Below are 8,680 nucleotides of genomic sequence, written 5' to 3' on the forward strand. Positions count from 1 at the left end.
CTCTCCTTCTTGAGAGCTAACTATCCATAGCAGCCATTGTGTTGAACAGACAGTATTTCCTTTAACCCCGCCAAAAGCTGTATGAGGTCGGTGCCACTCTTATCCCCATTTTACAGATGAAGAAGTAGAGGTTCAGAGGGGATACATTACCTGTATTTCATTGAACTTAAGACTTTTTGGTGCTGGTACTTTCTTGAACTTACCAGAAAGGGTCCATGGAAGGTTTTCACCCAACTAGGTCACCACTCCACTTGACCAACAGCCCATCTGAGACATTGTTGACTGCACATTCTGATTTTAAGATGTGACACTGTGCAAAATTATACATCTTAGGATTGATGAAATATAGCACACAGTCAAAAAAGTGGAGGCCCGGAGTCCCAACCACCAATATAAGGTGACTCCAGAATCTCTCAGCCACCACACTGTTCTGGGAAGATCATGGGATTTGGAGTCAGGGAAACCTGGGCCTGAGTTCTGCAGCCACTTGCAAGTCATGAGTCTTTGGGAAGGTTTACAGCCTCTTTTGGTTTCAGCTTCTGGACCTGAAAAGATGGGGATGAGGCTCTGACCTCGTGGGACTGTCATGAGGATAAAATGAAATGACACAGGGAGCACACCATAAACCCCATCAGCTGCCCCTCCAAATGATAACACAGGGGAAACGGGCTCAACCAGGAACAGAGGCCCTTTCACCCATGTGCCTGCAACGTCCGGGAACCAGCATAGAACAAGCACATGGTTACCTGAGGACTTGTGGGGCTAGTGAGGGATGCAGGTGTTTGGAGCTCCAACTTATTTCCACTTCTCTCTTGAAATGAAGGAGAATGGAGCCCAGAGATTCTCATGAACTAGAGATACTACTGAAATATGGGATTTAAAAACTTCTCTATATTTTCCCTCCCTGTCCTTTATTCCCTTCAACAGATATTTACTGAACAGTAACTGAGCATCAGGCCCTGTCCTAGTACAGCAGAGAACAGAGAAAACAATGTCCCTGCTCTGGGGGATTTAGAGGACAAATAAAAATCATATATAATAATAAATAATATCACATGAAAGTGAAAAGTGAAAGTCGTTCAGTCGTATCCAACTCTTTGCGACCCCATGGACTATATAGTCCATGGAATTCTCCAGGTCAGAAAATTGGAGTGGGTTGCCATGTCCTCCTCCAGGGTATCTTCCCAATCCAGGGACTGAACCCAGGTCTCCCGTATTGCAGGTGGATTCTTTACCAGCCAAGCCACCAGGGAAGCCCAAGAATACTGGAGTGGGTAGTCTATCCCTTCTCCATCAGATCTTCCCAACCCAGGAATCAAACCAGGGTCCCCTGCATTGTAGGCAGATTCTTTACCAGCTGAGTTACCAGGGAATATCATATATATAGGCATAAACAATATCCAGTGATATCAAATAAATATATACAGGGGATAGAGTGAGGCAGGGATGCTATAATGTATAGGGGGTATTGGAAAGCAACTCTGCTAAAGACCTGACCATGTGAGAGCATAAGCCAGGATATCCTGGGGAAGCGATCATGGCAGAGGGAACAGAAAGTGCAAAGGTCCTAAGGCAGGAGCCACACAGGCCCTGTGCTTAGAGCATCCTAAGCCAGGGTAGAGTGGGATATGCTGAGACAGGAGGATAGCTGGCAGCCTGAGTAGGCAGGACCCATCAGCCGTGGAAAGGAGTTTGGGTCTTCCCTCGAACAGAAGACTGTTTTTAAAGGGATGGATAGAGTACAAGTTAGAAAGCATATGGATTAGGAGTTTGGGATTAGCAGATGCAAACTATTACCTATAGAATGCATAAATGACAAGGCTCTACTGTACAGCACAGGGAACTATACTCAGCAACCTGTGATAAACCATAATGGAAAAGAATATGAAAAAGTATGTATATGTATGTATAATTGAATCACATTGCAAACCAGCAGAAATTAATACAGCACTGTACATCAACTAAATAAATTTTAAAAAGAAAAAGCAGGTAGGTTAGAGATGGTGGTGACCTGGGCCAGGCTGTTGGATAAGGTTGAGATTTTAAAGAGAAGAAAACAGAGGACCCAGGGTACTGAAATGTACACAGGAACCAAAGAGAAGACCCATGAAACTGTCCTGATTTAGAAAAAAAAAATTATTTTTTTAATCAGTTTTGAAAAGAAAAAGTCCAGGAGTGACAAGCGAAAGCCAGATTCCCTGCTTTTCTTACCCGTGGGAGGCCCACAGTGGCAGCAGATGGGTCCTTACAACCTCTGCCCTAATCCTCTGACCTGGATTTTCTTACGGCCACTATTTCCTCTCGTTCCAGAGGGAGACAGCAGGAATCACGGGGTCCAATTACCTGTTACCCACTAGACTGCTGAAGAGCACTTGAAAGAATAGTGATCAGAAACCCTTAATTACAGTCCCAACATGATGTCTCTTTCCTGAGGACCAGAAATGTTTGTGTCTCTTTCCCCACCAGCCTTCAGCACGGCTTTGTGGAGGGGTGGGCAGAAAGGCACCCCCATCAGGAGCAAGCCGCCAGCCTCCTGAGATCACAGTGGAAGGAGCACATGTTTGAAGACCTACTGTCCTTCCATATGTTATTTATCCCCAAAACAACTTGGGGTAAGATGGAATACCCATTTTACAGATGAAGGAGCCTAAGCTAAGGGAAGATAACTACCGTATACTAGATTACTACCGTGTACTAGATTACCCAGCCAAGAAACGGAGGAGACAGAATCCCAACTGAGGTCCACCTCACTCAGTAGCCCGTACTCTCCACACTTTGGTGCTTTCCGATCTCCCACACGTGATGACACACAAGAAGAGAATACTGCCACGGCACATTGGGTAAATGGAGGAGGCTGCTCCATCCTAGGCCATTCAAGGCTACTCCAGGGGATGAAGGTGTCATTATCTCTGGGCCACAGGCCACCCATCTGGGGCCCTGGTTAGGAAGTTCTCCAATGCACTGTGCCACATTGCAAAGCACACACGTGAATCTCATTCAGCAAGTCAACAATGGAACAAGTCCATCTACCATCACTCCTCCTGGAGGTCAGGAACTTTCTCACTTGGTCAGGTCCGTTCCCAAAGCTTACTGTCTCTGGCCCCACACTTGCCCCATCCTCACTCCACAAGTGGCCTCAGAGCAAAAGCGCTTTCAGTCTCAGCTCCCAAGTTGGGGACTCAGGCTGCGCAAGCCTCATCTGACACAGGATTGTTCTCTAACAAAACATACCTGGTTTTAAACATGAGAATAATTTGGTACAGTAATGCATCTTGCACCTGAGCTCATGTTCTCACATGTGAATTTTCTGTGCACAATGAATATCTAACTATTTTTTTAATAATTGAATTTATCCAGAGATGGACCGTATCTTAATTTTTAAAATTACTCATGGGGATGGGGGATGGGGGATGGGAGAGAGAATTACCCAAAGACTGTATCTCCTCAAATGGCTGTCTACGGAGCAAGGGCTTCCAAGAAGACCTCTTTGTCCCCTGGGTGTGCTTACCTTTCAACAATCCACCCTAACTTTCAGAAACTTCCCCACCATGAACAAAGGGGGCTTCAAAATGCAAGGCAGGCTAGGAGAGTAGGGACCTATTATTCCAGGTGATTTCTCAGAGAGAAGAGATGGAGAAGCAGAAGCAGAGACCAAGTTTCCCAGAACAGTCAAGGATGCATGGGGTGGAGCCCCAAGGGTGAGGAGCACAGGCTCCAAGGGATGGGACCAGGAAGCAAGCAGCATCCCTCTGGGCAGCCCTTGCCACCACTGCTGCCAATGACCTTGGAGGGTTAGCAGTTTCACTCTGGGGTCTGAGGCCTCACCAGAAACTGCTGCAGGTCCCTGGCACACACTCTCCAGCAGAGAAACCTGATACATCAGAGCCCACCAGTGACTGGCTGTTCTTGGTACTGCAGAAGCAAAAACCCTCAGGTATCCTCACATTTACTCTGACTCTTCCTTCACTGCTCCTAGAACCAACCCCAGACTGGGACAGACTTTACAGGAATGAGGTCGAGGTGGCAGAGATCAGGAAGAGAAAGATGGACAGGACAGTAAAGCATCAAGATGGAGCCTGAGATGGTCTGGATTCCAACCAACCTGGGAACACATACTGTATTCCACCTTAGAAACTGGGGTATGCTCATTCTCTACCAATTTCCCATTAGCGGAGGCTCATGTCCTCTTTCTCAGAGCAACAGCTTAAAGAAATAAAATCACAGGTTTAGACAATCTCATTTGGGTAAATGCCTATGTTGTCAGCAAGAATTTATTAAGAACTTATTATGGATTCACATCACATAGACATCAAGAACATGAAGTCTGGAATCTAACAGACCTGAGTGCAAATTCTCAGGTTGTCACCCACTACTGTGTGACCTTGAGCAAATTATTTAACCTCTCTGAATTCAAGTCCCACATCTGTAAACTGCTGAGAGCAATAATATGCCTCCTGGGACTCTAATGAAGGTTAAATGAGATAGTATATGAATGAAGCATTTAGCACAGTGCAGAAGCCTCAATAAAAACTTAGATATTTTCACTGTGTGCTAAACACCCAGCACCTAGCCCTCCTAAAAACAAGCCAAGCAGGCATTTCCCCACAGATGACCATCCCACCTGCGATCACTACCACAGAGCTACCCGTGGTCCTGTGCTTCTGACCTCTGGAAGTCAGAGGGGATACCAGACTGGGGAAGGCTGATGTAAAAGGAATCTATAATAACAGAATTTTTCCCCATCCTGGTGCTCCAGAAATTTTGTTGTAAGGATTTCTTGCAGCCCAGCCTGAGAGCGAGCAATAACTCAGACCTGATTTAGGAAAAAACCAAAATCCATCTTCCTTTTAAACTGTTCTGCTGCTTATCTTAGCAGCTTTGAAGGGATTAATGATGAATCGTCCTGCTGCAGCAAATCTGGACAGGAAGGAGCACGAGGAAAAGGAAGCTGTACAGACAGAAAGAACTTGCTTCTTAGGATTCCTCTCCTCTCCTCTCTGTATTTATTGTATCATCCTTGGAATTTGCTCCCAGATCCAACTGGGAGGGCAGTGATTCCAGGGTGCATGTACCACTCACTCTCATGAGCATGCGCACACGTGCACACACACATGCACACACACACACACACACACACACTCACATACATGCATTTCCTTCCAGTGGCAGACTAGAGTTCCTTGAGTCAGCATGGCTTCTTTATTGCTGTCCTGGGGGGGGGGTCCCCTTAATTTCTTTGCTCTTGAGGTGCACACACCTTAGCTCAGCACCCAGCGGCCCCAGCACAGCTCTGCCCACCCCCTACCCATCCCCCCCACCCGACTCCACGTTCCATAGCCCTGCTCTTACTCAGGCTTCCCCACTCAAGATCTCCCAGGGGACACTTGAGGGTTGGAAATAGGTCAGTTTGAAGCTGCACTATAGGTCCTTCTCAACCACATGGAAAGCCCTGCCACTTTCATTTGTCTCCACACTCCTTCTCACACCAAGAAACAAGGACAGGAAGAGAAAGATTCAGTTCTGATTAAGATCCATGAGGAAAGGGGTGCGGAACTAACATTTAATGAGCATCTGCTAGGTGTCTAGCCCTGGGGTTAAAAATAAGCCTGCAGAAAAGATACTACTGGCATCCCTGCTCTACAATGGAGGAAATCGAGCCTCAGGACATAAGGGACTTGCCCAAGGTCACCCCACACTGGCACACGGCAGAGCACTGGGCCCAGTTCTCACTGAAATCACAGGGTCTCCTCCCCCCCCACCCCAACCCTCTCCTCCAATCTCCCCTCTCCCAACCCGGCCCTGCTCACCTTTCCCATGGGCTCACAGCTCCAGGACACTTGCCCAGTAGCCAGATCTCTGCTTAGCTCACTCCGGAGACTTGCTCACCTTTGGTCAGTGATGTCAAAACACTGGAAGCTCAGGTCCTTGCCACTCACAAGTCCCAGTAAAGAGCTTCATTCAACTCACAAATAGCTGACACAAACCCTGCATGTGACTCAGGCCAAACACTCACTCCAATCAGGCTGGTGGGCACAATCTGCCTTCTGCACTGAGTCACCATCCAGGCTGAGCTGCAAGGATTTGCTCACCACCTACTTAGCCACAGCTGCTCCATTAGAGGAAAAGCCAGCAGAGAAGCTGAGCCTCTGATGGTCCCCACGGATGGGCCACGGTCAAGGACAAGTGGGTATGACCTCAAAGCTCTTCCTGCCCAGGTCCACCTCAGCCGATCATGCGATAATGCCAGCACAGCGTGAGACACAAGAAGCCCTCTGTTAACCTCCACTCACTCTGACCTTGTTCTTCAGACATCAGTCCAATATAGCATAACTAAAATTTTGGTTGAACTGGGGCAGGGGGAGCATTTCAGGATTTTTTTTGTTCCTGAAAGTTCCCCTTAACAGGGGCAGTGCCCTCAAAACAAACTTCTTTCTCTACACCCCTGACCTATCTCCCCGACCCAACCCCACCTGCCTCGTCTTCACAGTTGAACTGCCCCAAAGGTAGCTCCGGCTAGAAATGTCTTAATCTGAATGGTCCGACAAAAATTTTCTCAAAGAACCAAAGAAGAAAGGGAACAATTTTTTTTTTTTTTAACTCTCCATGACAGCGACTGGATTCCGTAAGGTGAGTGACCCTCGGGATTTCTGAACATTTGCAGCCCTGACGGGGCTGTTTGAGCCTTAAAAGGAAAGAGCAGGAGGCCGCGCCCTCCCTGGAGCACCCCCAGCATCGCGCATCGCGGGAGAGCGCGGTGTGCACAGGTATAAACGTGCAGAGGCCTCGCTCCCGAGGCGGCGCCCCCTCCAGACCTGCACCCCGCGCACCTACGTCCGCATCTCCGCCATTCCGTTCCCGGACGCGCTTCCCTGGAGGGAGCGTGGGTTCTCCGCTATCTAGCTTCGAGTTCAGCCAGGACCAGCCCCAAGACTGGGAATTAAATATTTATCTCAGGCGCGAGTGCTCTGCTTCTCTTGCCAATGTTACTGTCAAGGTCATGGGCCTGAAGCCGAATGGCTGGGGCTGGGGTCCCCAGCCGCGCATGAGACTCGCGGTGAGAACTGCACCCTAGGCGCGCAGCTCTAGGCGGCGGTGCTTGCCGGGCCTCCTCCCCGGTCCTCCGCGCGCGCTTGCCTCTGCAGCTCTGCCCGATTACCTCTGGAGTTCTTCGGCCCTCCTGAGCCCGGGAAGGTGAAGCCGGGTGTCCAACCCGTGAGCAGGGTGTTCAACCCGTGAGCCGGGCGCAGGGCACCCGCGAAGCGCCTGAGGAGCGCGGGCCCCAAGGTTCCGTCGCCAGGCAACGGCAGATCAAGTGGCTGGGGCCCTTGCAGGGCCAGGCGGATACCCGGGCAGCGCCGCCTCGCACCTCAGTCCTTCGGCCTCCCGGGCTGGGGCGGGGCCGGAACAGCTGAAGTTGCGGCGGCTGGTCCCATAAAGCCAGGCGGAGCGCGGCCGGCGACTCACCTGTCCCGCGTGGGTCGTAGCGCGGTCTCGGCTCCTGCACTCCGACAGAGCAGCTTCGGTCCCCGACGGGTGGCGGGCGCACAGCCCCTCCCACGAGCAGTCCGAGTGTGGCGGCAACGGGCCCCGGCCGGGGCTGGGAGGAGACCCGGAGCCGCGCACGGGCGCACGCGACTCTGATCGCTCCTCGCTCCCTCCCTCGCCGCCGGTCCCGGCCGGTCTCCCGCCCGCGGCGTGTTCGGGCCTCGGGGGAGCGGTCCGGAAACCCAGGTACCGCTGCGGAGGGAGCGCGTGAGGCTGCAGGCGCCGGAGCCCAGGGCCACCCTCCCTGCACTCGGGCCGCGCCGGCTCTGCGGAGCGGAACGGAGCGGGGCGGAGCGCAGCGCTGCGCGCACTGTTCCCTCGCTTTGCGAAAGGCCACCCTGACGGCGGGGCGCCGTGACGCAGGCTTGACTCACGCGCGGCCCCGCGTCAATGCGAGGTTCTGGGGCCTCTGATGGCAGACGTAGGCGGAGTGGGCCAGGAGAGGGAGGGGTCTGCCTGGGAGCAGCCTCTTGAAGCCCCCTGCCAAGGAACCCAGACCCTGGAAAAGCAGTACCAGATTCTGCCCTAAAAGAGGAATGCGAGCCCCATGGCCAAGGCCCTCCTGAGCCTGGGCCTCACTTCCTTCATCTTTCCAGGCCCATCTCTTTCGGCTGTCTGGTATGAACTCAGCACCAACCAAACCTGGTTATTCCTCTGCGCCAGCCACTTCCACCTCATGCTTTTGTTCACTCTCTTCTCCTCAATTTCCCACTCCACTAACCTTCCACTTACCACTCCTCAAGATCCTTCCGTGTGTGGTTCAACTCCTCAATACGTCACTCATCTCCTGAGCTCCTGTGTATGGCAGAGACTGCAGGAGGTGCGAAGATCACTGCTCTGGGAGATGAGGGCGTGGAACCTCTGGGAGAGGCAGAGTGGGGCTTACCTAGGAACCCATAATGCAAGACAGAAGGATGGGAGAACCCTACAAGATGAGTAAAGTGAGGACTTATGGAGGAGATGAGACAGGATCCTGGCCACAAGCAGTGACAAGATTTCAGTGGAAAGGGGTAAGGATGACCCTTGTAGAGGGGACAGCATGATAAGGGCAAAGATGCAAGGGAGTGGAGAAGGTATGCAGTTGGGATGACTGCCTGATATGGAGCAGGGGCGGGCTGAGAGCAGGTGCAGTTAG

The 8,680-nt window shown here is 51.3% G+C and overlaps 1 protein-coding gene across 2 annotated transcripts in view; it reads right to left on the minus strand.

Annotated features, from left to right (window-relative positions):
• Positions 1-7,808, minus strand: part of SLC6A17 (solute carrier family 6 member 17) — a 52,625-nt gene extending 44,817 nt beyond the window's left edge. The window contains exon 1 of one of the 2 annotated variants that reach the window (XM_065907202.1): positions 7,465-7,808. The gene's annotated coding sequence lies outside the window, so the exon portion shown is untranslated. Of the gene's footprint in view, positions 1-6,827; positions 6,944-7,464 lie in introns of those variants that run through there. The other variant, XM_065907212.1, reaches the window with a different exon arrangement.
• Between the last annotated feature and the right edge of the window lie 872 nt (positions 7,809-8,680).

This window comes from Muntiacus reevesi, chromosome 1, assembly GCF_963930625.1.
Source record: "Muntiacus reevesi chromosome 1, mMunRee1.1, whole genome shotgun sequence".
Lineage (NCBI taxonomy): Eukaryota > Metazoa > Chordata > Mammalia > Artiodactyla > Cervidae > Muntiacus > Muntiacus reevesi.